Source organism: Mastigoproctus giganteus, chromosome 11 (genome assembly GCF_048544385.1).
Source record: "Mastigoproctus giganteus isolate SK-2022 chromosome 11, ASM4854438v1, whole genome shotgun sequence".
Classification (NCBI taxonomy): domain Eukaryota; kingdom Metazoa; phylum Arthropoda; class Arachnida; order Uropygi; family Thelyphonidae; genus Mastigoproctus; species Mastigoproctus giganteus.
The window spans coordinates 59,687,151-59,706,993 of record NC_143585.1 but is presented as its reverse complement, the minus strand read 5'-3'; the positions used below and the strand labels follow the sequence as shown (position 1 = coordinate 59,706,993).

Genomic DNA, 19,843 nt, shown 5'->3' with positions numbered 1-19,843 from the left:
AAAGTGTCTGCAATTCTGCCCAGACACGAGAGGAGGGAGGAGTATATGATGAGAGTCTTGTCAATCAATTCGGCCTTGGGGAGATTGTGCAAGGCTCATGGGGGTAGAATTTTTTTCAGTGTGGTCTGTGCTTGCTAACAGGAGAGACTGCTTCTACAGGGATGGGATACACTTAAATAGAAGGGGGGCAAGAATATATGCTGATGCTAACAAGGCAGTGTTAGGTGGGTCAGAAAACTGCTAGCTTGGGGGGATTCACAGATTAAAGATTAACAGTAGCTGCAGGCAGAGGCAAAAGTGATTCTTGCACTGCTTCTATTGTAATGAGCAGCAGCCTAGAGAGCAAGTTACTGGGGACTACAGGAGCTGCTGGGGTCATCATGGAACATATAAATACATGGGCTGTGTTAAAGAACAGGTGCATGTATACTTGCATATACACAAATGCTAGAAGTATAGTAAATAAATTTGTTGAATTTGAAGAGCTGATCAAGGCATCAAAGGCAGATAGCAGATATTGTTGAGATATCAGAGACATGGTGCCACACAGATATAAGCAGTGCAGAATTGGAATTTGGGGAGTACAATGTGTACAAAAAGGATAGACAGGGTAGAAAGGTTGAAGGGATTATGCTGTTAGTTAACAAACACAAAATCTAACGAAGTGCTGACACGGGTGGACAGTGCAATGTTGAGTCAGTTTGGTGTGGCATAAACATTGGGAAAGGGAAAATGAGAGTAGAAGTGTGTTATAGGCCTAATGACTCCGATGAGTATAACGAAGAATTATGCAGAGAAATAGAGTGGGCCAGTAAAACAGAATGTCTTGTAATGGGTGATTTAAACTTTCTAGATATTGACTGGAAGCTGTGGGTTGGTCATGTTCACGCTAGCCAGACTTTTATGGATTTATCGGGGGATTGTTTTCTATAGTATCATGTTCAAGGGGCAACCAGAGGGGATAATACTCTTGATCTGATTATCAGCAGTGATGACGCATGCATTAGGAATTTGCAAATAAAGGAACTAGGTGACAGTGATCACAGTCTACTGATGTAAGATGCAACTACCATCAAGGGTAAAGGGAAGGAATTTTGTTTTCATAAAGGTAACTATACAGTGGTCTCAACTGATGATGCTGAAACAGCAAATCTAAATGGGAGGCCTTCAGGGAATTAATCTTGGAAGCTACTAGGCTTTTCATACCAACTAAGAAATAATGTTTCAAGATTTACGCCTAAATGGATGTCAGATGAACTAATGAGGCTCAAGGCAGTGAAGAAAAATGCGTGGGATGCACATAGATTAGCAGGTGACACAGAAGCCTACGGTAGATATAAGCTAGTCCATATCAGTTTCAACTCTAACAGGGAGCTAAATGATTTTGTAATAATGGAGAGCAAAGTGGAGGAGAAATTGTTGAAGTTAAACATAAAAAAGGGCACCTGGGGTGGATGGAATCTATTCATCTGTATTGATGGAAGCAGCAAGTGAAGTAAGCAAACCCTTGGCCATAATTATGAGAGCATCCTTAGATTCAGAGGAGGTCCCCTGAATGGGAGATGGATTGGAGATGTGCAAATGTTTCCTCAATTCACAAAGGGGGTTCAAAGGGTGACACAAGTAATTATAGACCTGTTAGTTTAACTTTTGTTCCGGTGAAAATAATGGAGTCACTGGTTAAAGAAGTGATGCGGGATCACCTAGACAAGACTGCAGTAATAGTTCAGACACAGCATGGATTTGTTAAGGGGAAGCCTTGTCTGACCAATTTGATTGGATACTACGATGTGGCCACAAAGGAACTGGATGCAAAAAATAATTTTGATATCATATATTTGGATTTTAGGAAAGCCTTTGATACTGTTGCACATGGAAGAATGCTTTACAAATTGGAGCAGTATGGAATTAAGGGCAAGTTGCTGCAATGGATAAAGGGATGGTTGATTGGGAGATGGCAGAGTGGTAATCAATGGACACTGCTCTACGTGGACTAATGTTATTAGTTATTAATGATATCGATGAAGGTATATCAGGCTTAATGTCCAAGTTTGCAGATGATATAAAGATTGGCGGGGTTGTTAATGATAGTAAAGACAGTATGTTACTGCAACAGGATCTAGAAAAGTTAGGTAGATGAGCTGAGAAGTGGCAACTGAAGTTTAATGTTGACAAATGAGAAACGTACCAACTGTGTGGTACTACACTCATGGAGGTGGAGAATGAAAAAGACCTGGGGGGTAATTGTGCAGTCGGATATGAAGTTTTGTCAATGATATATAGGAATTTTGCTAGCAGAGACAATGAGGTGATTATACCTTTGTATAATGTAATCGTCAGGCCACACTTTGAGTACTGTGCACAGGTCTGAAGGCCTCATTGTAGAGTTGCTAGAACGAGTACAGGAAAGGGGAACAAGATTGGTGAGAGGAACAAAGAGGAGCATCTCTTACCAGGAGATGCTTAAATTTTGTCAGTTGCAGCATCTGGAGACTAGGCACGTGTGAAGTGATCTGATTGTGGTGCACAAGGCCTTGAATGGTTCGAACAGGCATAGATTGAAATTGAGAAAAGACAGTTGTAGAATTGATGCGCAGGAGTTTGCCTTTAGTCAGCAGTAGGCAGTTGATTGCTGGAACAGACTTCCATCTGTTGTTGTGGGAGTTGATAGCTTAAATAAATTTAAGGCTGAACTAAACAAACATTTGGAGTGATCGAATGGATGAAATGGGAAGGGCTTTTTTTTTTTTTTTTTTTGGCTGATGCTGTATAAGCTTGCTTTCTTGCATTATATGCCTCAACTAATGCTAATGCTATTCCACTGCAGTCATTCCAGCATGTGGTTTTTATTTAATGGACTGAAGAAGAATCTGGCTTGCCACAGATTGATATTGGCTAATGCATAGGCAGGTCGTCTAGAGGTGAAAAAGAGAAGTATGATGCATGCATGACTTGGTTGCCACTTTTGTGCAGGATTATGAGCAGGTAGAAGACAAACTGAAATACTTGTAGAGACTAGCTAACTTACAGTAATGAAAATTCTATTCAAATCCTTGACAAATAAATAAATCACTGAAATATGTCTGAATTAGTTGTTTGTGATAAAAAAACCCAAACCTGTTGACTGTTCACTTTGTAAGACAGAGAAGAAATAATTTATTTTTATAAATAAAATAAAAGGCTTTAGTTGTAGTAAAACCAGCACATTTTATTTCCTGTAATTTCTCTTACAAACATTTACATCCAAATATTCTACTTAATATTAAAATCAAAAGTTTTATATTACAATACATCGTATAGAAATAGAAATAAAATTTATAAATTCAACATTTTGTTGCGTTTTGAAATATAAAATGATTTGTTTTTTGTAAACTAAAAATAATGTGAGCATTGTTCCGGGTGAGCAATTTTCATGTGCGCATTTATCTAGTCACCAAAAATGTAAGGGGGCTGGGATTTGATAGTGGGGCCAATATGGCAGGAAAATATAATGGAGTACAGGCAATAATAATAATAAAAAAAGAATTTTCCACATTTGTACCATGTTCGGCACAGAGTCTTAATTTAGCTGATACATGCAGCATCAATAATGTCTGGGATGATAAGTGTTTTTGGCGTTGTTCAAAGAATATTAAATCAAAGAAAATTAAAAATAAAATAATAATAATAATATAATACAATACAATTTATATTTCAAAAAAAGAATTTGTTTACAATAAATGAACTTGTTAAGAAAAGTAAATTTATTGACAAGTTATAATTCTTCATATACAACGGTTTTTACATACAAATTTGTTATATAACAGAAAAGATAATGAAATTACAACACATAGTACATTCCACACTGCAAACAGAGATAGTAATTCATCTGCATAGCAATGCTAATCTACTGAAATCATTAAGTACCAAAAATTTTTTTTATAAGGAATTCTAATTTGGAGATAGGATAACTACTCCTGAGCCTGAAATCAACGTTAGCCAAAAAATTGTTTATTATATTCATGTATGCTTGTCTCCAAATCTATTTAGTACCCTAGGGTGAGGCAAAACAAATGCTTTTGGATTCGTTAAATTATGTGAGAAATTCCTTTGCAGATTCAACTCATCAAATATGTTTAGATTTTTTAAGATAAATTTAACTTCAGTTTTTGAAGTGCATAAAGTATTTTATATTTCAACAAAAATTGCAGTCACTTATTCAGGTCATTCCAAATGTTTATTCACATTAAAAGTCTCAAAATCCTGTTTAATTAAGCCGTTTATTACCCTTATTTCAGTTATATTTTCTCGTGCCCACCAATGCATAATATAAGGTAACTTTTGTCCTAAGATTTAACTTATTCATAATGTAGTAAAAAAAGTACACATAAAATCTCATTTTTTTGTACAAATTTGTTATATGAATTGCCCAACTTAGACTGTAGTCAATCCATAACCCAAGATAACAATGATTTGAAACTTCTTCCACAGTTTGACATTTGCAATTCTGGAAATTCTGATCATGAAGGCATTCATGTTTATGTAATTTAATAGAGGGATGACTATCTAAGATTTGACAAGGTCTAATTACCAAAAATTTTGTTTTTTCAAAGCTGAGTGCTAATTTATTATCATGTAGCCAAATTTGCAAATGTATTACATCCTGCTGTAAATCATTAGTCATTTTTGTTAAGTTCTTTCCAACTGTATATAAGATTATATCATCTGCATAAATTTTTATAAAGGAATTCTTGATTACCTCAGATATGTCATTTATATAGATTTGAACATTATTGGCCCTGCATGAGTACCCTGAAGTACTCCTCTCTTTACATTATATGATTTTCCTTTTATATTTTCTACTTCAACTGTTATTTTTCTTTTGGTTAAATAATGTTCTAAAAGTTTATTGATTCTTCCCCTAATACCATATTTCAATAATTTTTGTTGTGATATTAGGATATCAATTAAGTCATATGCTTTGGTCAAATCTATAAATAGAATTATTATGAAGTTATTGTTGTTTAAATGTAAGTTAAAAGAAAACACAAAGTTCTCTAATAAGGTCTGTGTGCTTTTACCTTTCTAATATGAAAATAGAGTTGTTTAGCAGTCCATATTGATGTAAGTATTTGCTAATATGAGAAAAAAATATAATTTTCTATTATCTTACTTATAACTGACTGTATTGTTATTGGTCTGTAATTGTAACAGTCATCAGGTTATCCCTTTTTATATATTGGAATTACCTTAAATGAAAGTAAATTAGTTGGATAGCTTCCTGACTAACATCCGTGCTATAAGCTCCACCAAGAGAACAGAAAACTGTTCTTTATTTCTTTCACTTAGGTTACTGTAATATAATCCAGTCCACAAGATTTATTGTTTTTCAACTGTTCTATAATCTTAAGAATCTCAGTATATTGTGGAGTTAAGACTATGCAAGAGTTCACTATCTGAGGAAGACTATCTTGTTGGTTAAAATTTTTTTAGCAATAATGAATATAATACCTTTTGAGATCTAATATAGCCTTGGCAAACCTATTTGCAGCCTCATACTGTTTGTTTGTACCAGAAATCTGTTCTAATAGTGTTTTAATTTGATTTGCTCTTGATAATTTCTTTCTTGTGCTTAACAGGTCATTTATTATGTTCCATTTATCCTTTTGAGTTATTTGCTTATCCATAAAAAAGTTGATTGTAATAAGTGTTTTTTTATTTTTGCAAGCTGAGTAATTTACTCTGTATTAAACCTCGGATTGTTTATCATTTGTATTATCATATTTGAAAAGACATTTACACTTGTTGTGTAAGATGCTTGCTCTTGTATTAACATGTTATTATTATTATTATTACTGTATTACTACTAGCCATATAGTGCAAGGAAGCCTGAGGCTTATGCTTCACCAGCTAAAAAAAAAAAATTTCCAAGTTACCGAGAGAGAGAGAGAGAGAGAGAGAGAGAGAGAGAGAGAGAGAGAGAGAGAGAGAGAGAGAGAGAGAGAGAGAGAAGTAGAAGGGAATCTCAGGACTCTGGGTGTGCCAAGCCCATATTCACCAGATGTGAGCCCCTGGGGTTAATTTTATCTATGTTTCGTTTCAGTTTGCCTGATGATAAATAAGTTTTCTTCCTAAATTTGTTGATCTTATCTCTTCACATGGATATTGTTTTGAGTACATATCCACTATTAGTATACATGTTCTGTGATCTGAAAATTGATTTAATAGTATGTAAGAATTAGTATACTTCAACTTTATATTTGTTATAAAGTGATCTAAACAAGAGCTTACTGTTCTATCGCCCTCCATCCTTTGTTGCCTAGTTATTCCAAATAAGGTGTGTTCAAATCCATAATTGTTTAAGATCGCAGAGTATTTGAGCATCACATTATCACAGACATTGGTAAGTAAATTAATATTAAAATCTCCTACAAGCATAGTCTTATCAGCCTGTATGTCATCCTACTACAAAATTGTGTTATCTAATTCTATTAGGAAAATGTTTATAGAATCTGATGGTGGCCTATAAAAAGCACAAATCACGAATGTGTTTTCAGGATCTCCTAATAATTTCAAACAACAGTTTCCACAAGACTGAGTTAAAAAAGTGGTAAACCTGTACTGCCTTAAAGCATGTTCTATAATATATTATTATTCCTCCACCTCTTCTAAATTCTCTCAACATATAGACCTCGTCATAACCTTGTATGTTATAACAAGAAATTTCAACACTTTTTATGTTAACCTCTGTAAAAACTATACATGAAATAAATTCTTTCATTGCATTTATATATTGCAAGAAGTTAAACCAATTTTTTCTTAATGACCTGATATTTAAAGCTACCAGAAAGAACTGATTTTTGCCAACTATAAGAGCTTTAATATTTGAATTATTCAAAAAATGTAAATATGAATTAAAAATTTGTGAGTCTTCTCTTCAAAAAGCATACCCGATATCTTAATTTTACCTTAGCTCTGAGTTTCAAAAAATTTCAATTACAAAATAAAAGAGTCTATTTTATATACTGCAGATCTTTTGAACTCAAAATTCTTATGGCTCTTGATGATTCATTCTTCTTGACATAAATCCTTCCATGTTTTAACCATAAAAATTTATAGCTGTGAGTTTTTACTAATTTTTTTGTTTCCCAAAACAACTGCTTAAGGTGATTTGTTAAGTGGTAATTCATAAAGATTGGAATATTGCTATTGTTCTGATAGATGTCATCTGCAGTCAGTTGGACCTCCTTTGCCTTTCTAAACCATTTTTCCTTTACTACATGATTTGCAAATTTTACAATTAATGTAGGCTTAGCATTCTTTTTCTTATTGTTAGGTATATAATAATATATTACTACTTCTTTATTGTGCTGTAGCTGTAATGCAAACCCTAGTTGCTGTATAGCATGCTCTAGATCTTGCCCTGCTAATCCAGTTAATTCTACTATTTCTACATTATTTGCTAAAAGCAGTTGTTCTATTGAGTAAATTCTTAGGTTAAATAAATTGAAATTTATCTCATTTTGCTTGAATGAAGCTTCCAGATTCACAATTCGTTTACTGATTGCAGCATTGGAGTCCTGTAGTTTACTTATGCTTTTTTTGCATTTTGTCAAAGGAATCAGAAACAAATGAAATTGATTTCTTGATATCTTCAGCTTCCGTTTTCAAGTCTTCCATTTGTTTCTTTATGAGTACAATTTCTATTAGTAAATCCAGCAAATGAATTTTACTGGATAGCTTCTTCAGTATGTCCTCTACATTTAGGGTATTCGCCTGCTTTTGTGTAACCTTTAAGTCTTTGTTTACTATGGTTGATGTATGCAGCAAATCGTGGTATTCTTCTGCCAAGTAGGAAATATCACATTTTTCTTCCTTCTCTTCTTTCCTGCACATTATGCATCTCCACTGCTGTTTCTTTTGTTTCACCATTACTATTATTATTCCTTCATAGGTTGCTTCTTACAATGAGCATCGATAATGATACCCATTGTTAACCCCAGGGGCTTACATCTGGTGAGTATGGGCTTGGCACACCCAAGGTCCTGAGCTGGATATCATCATTCTTCTCTTTCTTGGTGATTCCTCTCTCTCTCTCTCTCTCTCACAGGATAACACAAGAATTTTTTTTGGCTGGTGCAGCATAAGCTTCAAGCTTTCTTGCACCATATGGCTAATAATAAATAATAATATATTGTTGCAGCCATGACATACCACCTCTAGCACGTGCAGTGGTAGGTTACATTTTTTGCAAATATTATGACTCATATTTGCCAACCTTTGGAGTTGAGACAGTTATAACACAAGATATTTCAGTTACCACACTAGCATGAAATAAGCAACGAAAGAAAGAATATTACACTTACAAATTTTTGGTTTGTTTGTTTGATTTTTTTAGGAGCATTAGCAACTAAGGCCATATTGCTCCAGGATATGCGGTGGTCATTCCTTAACCTTTCCGCATCCTCCGTATTTGGTGGTGACGGGCTCGAACCCCGGTCTAATCAAGAAGCGTGTGCTACGCATTGCTGCTCCTTCTCACCTGGCTACGGAGGCGCCACACTTACAAAGATTTCCAATTTACTCTAAGAGCGCGAATGCAGTAGACATGTTTACTCTTAGCCCCCTTGCAAATAATAATAATATTAATTTCTTTTCTGGTTCCACTAGCCGCTGGGAAATTTTAATGAATACTTAAAGGATATACAGACACAAGATGGTCATCCAAAGAACTAGCTATAAAATCTTTGTTCTTGCAAATAATAAAAGTCCACAAAGTCTTAATTAATATTGAAGATAAGTCTGCAAATGCTGAAACTATCAGTATTGCCTCACAGTCTGCTTTTACAAATAGACTATCCATTTTTAGGCAGATTGGCTTTAGGGAATAAAAATTCTTCATACCTGACTGTGTAAATAAAGCATTGCAAGCTAAAAAACTTTGCATATGCTCTTCCCAATTAATAAGCAGATTGATAAAGAATCTCCAAGAAATATGGGAAAATAAATTTCAAGATATTTTCAGATATGCTGCTACCACAGCAGAAAAAAAATGGACATACCAGCTACATTTTCAGACGAAAGAAGAAAGAAAAAAAGAATGACACTAAGAATATTCGGATGATTTCAATTTATTTTCCAAACAACAATTTTGTATTGAAATTAAATACATTTTGGATGTTCTTATGAATGACTTAAGCACTAGATTTGAAAAACTGAATACTATTTCTTGAGATTTTGATTTTCTATTTGGAACTTCACTTGCATTAATTAATAAATTTGACTTCCAGAAGGCTGCTTCTGACCTTGCATTAAAATACAACAAGGATTTATTTTCTAAAATCATGTAACCCATTTACAATTTCTCCAATTCATTCATGAGCACTGTCTAATAGAATCTTATCCAAATATAGAGAGTGTTATGAATATTTCTTACTCTGCCTCTAACAATAGCTTCTTGTGAAATGTCCTTCAGTAAACTTAAATCGATTAAAAATTACCTGAGATCAACAACTAGACAAGAACGGCTAACCAACATATCAATTATATCCATTGAAAATCAGGTTGCACAAAACATAAATTATGATAACATTATTGACAATTTTGCTTCAGCAAAGGCAAGAAATATTCATTTAAAATAATATCTTCATTGCATATTTTTAGTTTATGTTATAATATTAAAAGTACTATATTTTGCAATACTTTGTTTCTATGATTTTAAACTAGATATATAATTATAAGTTATCTGTGATATCTGTAAATTTTTAATTTCTTTGTAGTTTATATAGAAACAAAGTCTATGTAGACATTGTTTCTATACAAACATATATAAACGAATATTTGCAAGTTTCTTTTCTTTGATGTTTTTATTTTGTTATACTCATTGTATTGTTTAAATTATTTTATTAATAAATATTAGGGGCTCTGCCCATCCAAGTGGATGTATGACAGAGTAAGTCAAATTTTTTCCATGTAAACGACACACCTGCCGAAACATACTGATCAAAATCTAATCAGAAAAGGAACTATGTAATTATTTACCCATGCATTTGTAGTGACTTAATTGCCACTCCCACTATTGTATCATGTGACCAATATCACGCTTCTCCCATTGGCTACCCCACCACGCAGCATTATCATGGTCAAATAAATATCACTATGTAATTGATTAACTGCGTTTATATAGGTCACTTAGGAAAAGGCCTTTTGCTTTGGGTTCCATAATGCATGAGGAATATTATTATTATTATTAGCCATATAGTGCAAAGAAGCCCGAAGCTTATGCTGCACCAGCCAAAAAAATTCTGAATTACCCTGAGAGAGAGAGAGAGAGAGAGAGAGAAAGAACAAGAATCAGATGGGAATCACCAAGAAAGAGAAGAATGATGATATCCAGCTCAGAACCCTGGATGTGCCAAGCCTATACTCACCAGATGTGAGCCTCTTATTATTGCATCCGAAAGAGCAAGACTAAAATATATAACTGTGATATTTACAAACTACTAAACTACATTGGGTTCCTTCATCAGTTAATGTTAGAATGGAACAACAAATGATGCAGAGAGAGAGAGAGAGAGAGTGAAACATGTGCATGTGCTTCACTCTCTCTCTCGGCATAATCTGATGTTCCATTCTAACGTTAGCTGATGAAGGAACCCAATATAGTTAGAGGTATGATTGTAAATATTTTAGTATTTTGTAAATATATCTATGGTTTTGTATTGTATAATAATAACATTATACTAATATGCTAACATTATAACGCACTGATTGAAATATAATCAGGAAATGGACCTATGTAATTACAGGTAGTTCCTGACTTTACGAGTTAATTCGTTCCTAGCACACGCTCGGAAAGCGGGAATTTATTTCCCATAGACATAATGTTAAAAATAAGGGTTACGTTATCAACAATGAAATTAGTTAGCTAATTAGTTTATGCTTAAACAATGATTGTTTATCCAAAGAAATGAAAACGTAGCCTGTAAAATCAAGAAAATTATAATAATAGAGAAATTATTTGTGACTTACAAATGTTAAAGAATGTTTATTCTTCATCATCGACTAAATGCACACTCAATCACTTATTATTCTTTTCTCTTCTCTTTTCTTTATAAATTTCAATAGCATACATAACCTTTTTTTTAAAGAAATGCATACGCTTTTTTTTTTTAACGAAATGCACAAACTGCAACTAACATGATTTGCGTGGAGTAACAAGTTTACAAAGCTTAAAAAAAAAAAAAAAAGGGAATGAAGAGAAGATTCTGAAAGTTATTTGTTTTTTATACGACTGAAAATTTCAGTAAAGGGGAAACACATTTCATCATAATAACATAAAAAACTACACAATTTCAGCTATCAGTTGTTATTGTTATTTTTTATTTTTTTTATTTTTAGGAGCATTAGCAACTAAGGCCATATTGCTACGGGGATATGCGGTGGTCATTTCCTGACCTTTCCACATCCTCCGTATTTGGTTCAGCTATCGGTATTTTCTCAAATGCAATAACATTGAGTTTACTAGTTTATAACTGCTTGCAGTAACAGAAAAGCCCAATAAACCGGAAAGCAAACTGTTTTTATTGTTTTAAGACCTCCAGAAATGTGTTTTAGAAAAATATCACAAAGCTGTTCAAAATTGGTTCTTATAACAGAACATATGATAATGATGAAAGTGTAGTGCATTTTAATGATTTGAATTGGTAACTAATACAATATAAAAACGACCTTTTAGAGAGTTATATAGCAAAAATTTCAACTTCTGAGATCGTGGAACGAATTACCAAAAAACAATGTGCTATTGGGTTCACATTACGATATTTTCACAATATGATCGTAACAGATTAATATCGTAAAGCGGGTACACTGTATTGTATAGCTACGCACGCATGGTTTGAAATGAGGTTTTGAAATTTTTTGCAATTAATGTTAATACTTTGTTGATACTTGGAAGAAAAAAAAAAACTCATAAACCCAGGAACTGCCTGTATTTACTTGCACATTTGTAGTGATGTAATTTCCTCACCCTCCTCTCCCATTGGCTCGAATAAGCATTTGACTCGGTCCCACATGAGTGGTTACTTTATAGGCTGGAATCACAGGGAAAATTCTTAGATGGAGAGCAGGATGGCTTCATGGCAGGAAGCAGAGGGTTATGATAAATAGTTATTATTCAGATTGGGTTAATATAAGAAGTGGGGTTCCCCAGGATCAGTATTGGGACCACTGTTGTTTTTAATTTTCCTAAATGACGGTGATTAAGGGATAGAGGGCATGTCTAAATTTGTAGATGATGTAAAGATCGATAGAGTAGTTAATGATCACTGCCAAGCAGAGCTTCTTCAGTGACCTAGATAGACTTCAGAGATGGTCAGAAAATGGTCGCTATACTTTAATTCAGCAAAATAACTTATACACTTGGTGAAGTTGAATTAAAGTCGGTAGTGGAAGAAAGGGACTTGAGAGTTAGATACGGTCAGACATGAAGTTCTCCAAGCATTATAGACAGGTTGCAAGGAAGGCCCATGGTGTGCTATCGATGGTTTATCGAACATTTGCTAGTAGAGATAAGAATGTCATAATGTCACTATATAAGGCTATTGTTAGACCACACTTGGCATATTGTGTTCAATTGTGGAGACTGCAACTAAAAAAAAGACATTGAGCTTCTTGAAAGGGGTTCAAAGATGGGTAACTCACCTGGTGAGATTGGCCAAAGGGCATCCACATGAGGAAAGACTTCAAATATGTGAGTTGCACAGCTTGAAAACAAGCCACTTTAGAGGAGACTTGATTGAGGCGTTTAAGGCTCTGAGAGGCAAAAGTAAAATGAATGAGGACGAAATTTTCATGGTTATAAATGATTCTAGAACTAGGGGTCAAAAATTCAAGTTATGGGGGAGATGTTTAGACTGGATTGTAGGAAGTTTTATTTAAGCCAGCAAGTTATAAATTACTGGAATAAGTTATCTACATGGGTGGTTGAGGCTGACAGTTAGGAAAATGCATAGGTTGTCTATTTTCCTTTCTTTTATTATTTATTTATTTTATTATTATTTTACTCTTGTTTTCTTTTTTTGGCAGGTGCAGCATAAGCCTGCTTCCTTGCACCATATGGCCATTATTAGTAATACTATTTAATCCAGAATTGATTTATTGGCCAAAAATTTGACTGCCTATCCCTAAAGTCACACCCTTAACTAGACAATGATTCTAATCCTCTGTAATTTCCACCTCTGGCTTTATTTTCCTTCTTATATACTGGCAAAATTAATGCCCTGGTCCCTGATCATCTGAAACCTGTTCTTTCAGAAATGACCTCTGGGCATCATGACATAACAACTGTAACACTATCTTCTGCTGACTTTTGGGATTTGATTTCTGATTTCATCTACAACCTGTTGTCTTTCCATAATTCTTATTATCTATGATATTTTCTATCTCGCTAATTCATATCTTTCCCTCTTCTTCAGAGATGACTTTAGCTCCTTCATTTGGTAAAGCATCAATATATTTATGCTTCTAAAATATCCCTCTGTTTTGTTTTAACTTTTCTCTTATCAATTTTCATTAGCTTAGTTAACAGTTTTAACTCCTATCTTGAGAAGTATAATTAAATGGCAAAACGTATTGCTGTCAAGATACTTGTTTTCCATATTAGTATTGGTACCAGTGAAATGATGCAAGGAAGGAAGTTTTCGGAACACCAGCAAAAATATTTAAAATATATGTGTATATAAATGAAATTTAATTAAATTTAAAAAATAAAATAAAATAACAAATCATCTTCCCTTCTTTCATTTATCTATTTCTTTCAAGTATTTATCCAAACCTCCCCTTAAATTCAGATGAACTTCCAACTTCTACAAGAGTGGATGGTAGTTTATTCCAAAAGTACAATTAATTTTTTGACTAAAATAAAATTTTTGGTGATCAAGCCTAAATTTTTTTGTTTTTAAACAAAATCACTGAACACAAAAGTTATTAGAACCTATAGTACTTAGTACCATGTTCAAGCTGAAGGTTTTAGACAGAAGATATTTTTGACATTAGGCTTGTATTTCTGTAGATTGTAATTATTGAGAAATGCATGCAAAGGAAGGTTGTTCCAGAAAACAGAAGAAGGGATAAATAATGAAGAAGAAAAGTTGGTTTAGTGAAATTTGGAGTAGAACAATGAATCAATGCTGACTGGTTGTGTCACATGTTCTGGTTTGGAAGAGAGAGAGAGGAGGAATTAAAAATGTCGCTTCAGAAGAACAGTGCAGATGAAAGTATCTGTGGAAATGGCATGCAGCAGAAATTGAGACTGAGAGTGGAGAGACTGTAAAAGACAAATCATTAATTAACCCGACTGACCTCTTTTGAATGGAGTCAAAAAGCTCAAGGGAGGTTTTGGGGGCACCACCCCAGAAGTGGGAACAATATTTCATGGTAGGACAGATTGGAAATTTGTAGACGGTCAGTAGTTATTTAGAAGACAAGTAATGCTGAATGTGAAATAGAAAACTCCATTTTTTGATGCAGAGGAAGCAATATTGTGATAATAATGCAATAATAAACAATGTGCTTATAGCAATAGAGTTTAGAAGTTACGGTAAGCCCTAGTAGAAATCGGAATGTTCTTGAAGACTCAGTTTTAGAGGTTTTCTTTATCCCATTAGAGAATTATCCAGAGATGGGCATTTAAGACCTGGTGCAGGAAGAATATTTGAGAAGCTGAAGGACAAGGTTTCTTAAATTGGAATATGCAATGTAGTGTGCTATCATGCGCAAAACTGTGGATAGGATTTCCAGTCAGTGGATGAAGGTTATTAATATACAAGAGGAAAAGAGTGGGAGAAAGAACCCCGGGGAACACCAGCATTAGTAGAGAGGTTAGAAAACAAAAAGCCATCTATTATCATCTCAGTGAGTGGTTATAGAGAAAACTGGACACCCAATTGCAAAAAACAGTAAGCAATACACTCTCAAAATATCTCCTCAATTTAAATCCATGTCCCTTCTGTATTTCAAGTGATTAAGCATAAAAATTCTCTCAGCATTTTAGTTTACTCAACCTTTTCAAGGTCTTAAACACCACAATCAAGTCATCCCACAAATACCTGGTTTCTAATCACTGTAGTTTACAAAGCGCAACTTTCTCTCTCAATAAGAATATCACTTTGTGCACTAAAACTATGTCATCACTCTTCTCTGTACCTTTCCAAAAGATCTACATCTTTACTAAAATGGGTCTCCTCCAAATCTGTATGCAATATTCAAGATGTGGCTTAACCATTGCTTTATAAAATGGAATAATACATCTTTATCTCTACTGGAAAAGTTCTACATATCACTGACACAGAAAACTGGATAACAATTGCAAAAAAACAGTCAGAAATAAGATGGTTACCTGCAATCTCAAATCCTCTTTATATCCTACAGTCTTTAATGAGTTATTTATCAATAATCACCTCTTTATCTCTATTGGAAAAGTTATATATATATATGTTCTAGACATAATAAAAAAATAAAAAATTTATCGGACATGCAATGAGGTAGCAAGTTAAGTGAGATTAGGTACAGTCTGCGGAATTTCCGATAAATTTTTTATTTTTCTATCATATCTAGAAATATCAACACAGACCGATGTAATGCATAATCTGTCACTTAGATGGCATTAATCGGTGCTGATCTCTATATTAAAATTTAGAAATAATATTTACAAATAATACAGATATATATCCGATAATTAATACAGATAATTTAAAATAATGCCAATTATAATAAGATTTAGCGGTACCCCCCGCCCCCCTTGAAGGTACCAGTTCCGAAAAACGTGAAATATCACCAAAAAAGGGTGATATTTCACGTTTTTCGGATTCTATGACCATTATTGGCCTCGTGGTCCTCTGTCGATATGGGGCATAATGGTTATCTATTATTTTGATATTTTGTTTTGCTTTTAGTAGTTCTTTTAACCCTTTTTTGGTGATATTTCACATTTTTCGGAACTGGTACCTTCAAGGGGGGTACCGCTAAATCTTATTATAATTGGCATTATTTTAAATTTGACATCTGTTTTATTAATTGGATTTAAAGTGCTAAATTATATAGGGTACAATCGGCTACTGTTTGTTTTTTTTTTTTTTTTTTTTTGATTTGGTAGTTGTTGGCGCATCGGCTTCTGTGGCCATATTGCACCTCCCAAGGTTTTTGCAGTACTTTGATCCAAGCCCGAGGCGGGAATCGAACCCGCGACCTTTGGGTTGCCGGGCAGGTACTTTACCCACTCGGCTAGCCCGGTCGGCCTACTGTTTGTCTTATTACCTCTACTTTCCCTTTCCTGTTTGGTTTATTTTATTTTACGTTATTTTTATGTTAATATTTCGCTCTACATTTTTGCCATACTACTGGCTTATGTTTTAATTTCGTTTTATTTTGAATTATTTTGAATTATCGTATATATCAGGGCTTCATGTGGAGGATGTGCATTTTGCTGCCTCTAATGATAGCTTAATATTTATTTATTTCCTTATTTTATCTTACGTTAAACTTTAAGCCATTATTTAAATATATATATATATATATACTATCATTAAATTATATTAACATAAGTTAAATTATAATAAAGTGAATAAATAAATAAATAAATAATTAAGCATTCATTAGAGGCAGCGACATGCAATTCCTCCATATGAAGCTGAAATACATCCAATATTTTCAATTAAATAAAATAAAACATAAGCCAGTAGTATGGCAAAAACTGTAGAGCGAAAATTAACATAAAAATAACCCAAAAAACCAAAGAACGAAAAAAAAAAAAAAAAAAAAAAAAAGAATAGATATAAATAGTAGCCCAGAAACCCTTGTATAATTTCGAACTTTAAATCCAATTAACAAAAACTATACAAAATTTAGGATAATGCCAATTACATATTAATTTAGCGGTACACCCCCGAGAGGTACCAGTTCCAAAAGACGTGAAATATCACCAAAAGAGGGTTAAAGGAACTACCAAACGATAACAAAATCAAAATAAATTAAAATAAAATAAAATAGACTGACCATCATGCCCCATATCGACAGAGGACCACGAGGCCAATAATGGTCATGGAATCGCTGCATTTCAATCGCTATACAAATCGTCGCCATGGTAAAAAGATCGAAGTACCAATTCACCCTCCCTTCTCCATGACCATTATTGGCCTCGTGGTCCTCTGTCGATATGGGGCATGATGGTCAGTCTATTTTATTTTATTTTAATTTATTTTGATTTTGTTATTGTTTGGTAGTTCCTTTAACCCTCTTTTGGTGGTATTTCACGTCTTTTGGAACTGGTACCTCTCGGGGGGGGGGGGGTACCGCTAAATTAATATGTAATTGGCATTATCCTAAATTTTGTATAGTTTTTGTTAATTGGATTTAAAGTTCGAAATTATACAAGGGTTTCTGGGCTACTATTTATATCTATTCTTTTTTTTTTTTTTTTTTTTTCGTTCGTTTGTTTATTTGGATTATTTTTATGTTAATTTTCACTCTACAGTTTTTGCCATACTACTGGCTTATGTTTTATTTTATTTAATTTAAAATATTGGATATATATATATATATCACTGACAACCCTCTGAGCTATCCTAGCAGCCTGTCTACACTGTTCAAAGAGCTTCTTATCAGATGTATAGTTAATCTCAAGACCCTTTCATTATACACAGATATGAGTTTGGTGGTATCCAAGTGAAATATTGCTCTAATTCAAGACTTTCATTTTCTAGTATTAACCATCAGCTGCCATTGATCATTCCTTCCAAATAATTTGTCTTATTGAAATGGCATACTCTGATTACTCTTAACAAATTTCCTTCTTCCTTTGTTTAATCAGCAACTTTAGATAATAAATTTGAAATACCTGCATCAATATCGATAATGAATATTAGAAACAGAAGAGGCCAAGACTCCATGTCCCATATATTTTTCCAAGAATCCATAATTTTTCAAAATCTTCCCCCTTTCAATATCTTTCCTTTATATTCCACTAAGGATTTATTTACCAAAATTTTTTTATAATATTTTCCCTTTTCTCTAACTGCCTCTTTAACTTCTTCGATGTACCACAAAGTTCTCAATTTTGTATAGTTAAGGCATTTTCCATATGCATGTGCATCTTTTGCTGCTTCAACTAAACTCCTCTTAAATTTTTGCCTTTCTTCATCTAAAGTCATATTCGAATCATGAACGTTTCTATATTTGTTGTTATCTCCCGAGGTTCGAAAATCTAAGTTTTTTGAGTTTTGTCTATATCTCTTACTTTTGGTACTAATTATGATTATCAGTTTGTTGAAAACAAGGCGATGGTTACATCCAATCTCAAACACTCTATACATCCTTAACGAATTATTTAAGATACTTTTCTATAATGATATACAGAGAGTCCCCGCAGTTACGAGGTTATGATATGAAGAATGCAATGAAGGTAATGTAGAGGATTTTTGGAAAAGTTTTAATATTCCACACGGTATAAAAATGATTGAAAAAAAAATTGTGTAGATAAACGAATAGCTCATGTCAAAAGTTATACCCTGATGCTGTTCATGAATATGAAGAATGCAATGGGTTACCAAATGAAAATGTAAGTCTTGCAAATGAAGCAGGATTCCACGAAGTTGATGATAGGCATATTGCAAAATTGCTTGAATCAAGTGCAAAACCACTTACAAATGAGGAGCTAGAAGAATTAGGCCAACTACCCACAGAAGCCAAAAATGATGAAACAATGGACTCATTAAAGGATAAAGATTTGAAAATTAAAGAATTAAAGGAAGCTCTTGAGAAAATTGACCAAGCAGTTGAATATTTTGTGAGAACGACCCTCTTCATGATCGTGCAGCAAAAGTTAAGCGTGAAGTTAAAAACTAAATTAAATGCTAAAGCACAATTTTATCTGAATAAATACAAAAAAAAAAAAAAAAAAAGCAAACCCCCAATAACTTTGAATTCATTCTTTATTAGCAAAACTGAAAAATTGTGTACCTTCAATAAACTTTATTTAACCTTACATTGTTCAACATATAATAAAAATTGTCTAATTAAATAATTGTCTCATTTTTCAGTTTCTTCAATCCATTTTTTGCTATGTACAAATACATAATACACATCACAAAAATTTAGACTGGCTCCTTTATAATGAAATAATGCATTCTTAAAAGTTCTAGCAGCTTTTTCTCATCACTGTTAGTAACACTAACAGTGATACTAACACTAACTACCTTTCTCCAAATTTTCCTAAAACATCTTTGTAGACTGCTATTTAAATCTCTGATCCTATGTATTCAGTTTATTTACCTTTTGAAGTACACGTTGTGCAGCATCACCTAGAGAGGGTCACCATGAAGAAATGGTGAAGAAAAACTACACTACAGAAAGCATAAATGCTTTCTGTAGTGTAGTTTTATATTTAATTATTTAATATGTTAACCTGCATATTTCTTCAGCCTTAATTAAGAGTAAGTTTCTTCCCTTTTTAATTCTATTTAGTTTTTTTAAATTTTACAAACCATATAAATGTGTGCACCATTTAGTTTTTAGCTCTTTGTTTTAAGTTTTATATCATTTTTCTGTCTTCATGTTTCATTATCAAAATTTTCAAATCAATTTCAATTCATTTCATTATCAAGCATTTCCAAATGTTCATATGGAGCAGTACTTTATGAACATTTCAAATGGAGTAGAGGTACTATTTCTGATGTGGCATATGATTTTGAGAACACAGTGCACAACACTGTACATTTCTTGTGATTTCATGAAATTCCCAGTATCAGTCAGAATTTTTCTAAATTTCAGCATTATAGTGTATGGTGTGGGCAGTTAATATATAACTATT

At 33.2% G+C, this 19,843-nt stretch overlaps 1 protein-coding gene across 1 annotated transcript in view; it reads right to left on the bottom strand.

Moving 5' to 3' along the window:
- LOC150078036 (uncharacterized) overlaps window positions 1–19,843 on the bottom strand; it is a 321,641-nt gene that overhangs the window by 27,644 nt on the left and 274,154 nt on the right. The gene's annotated exons all lie outside the window — the stretch shown is intronic.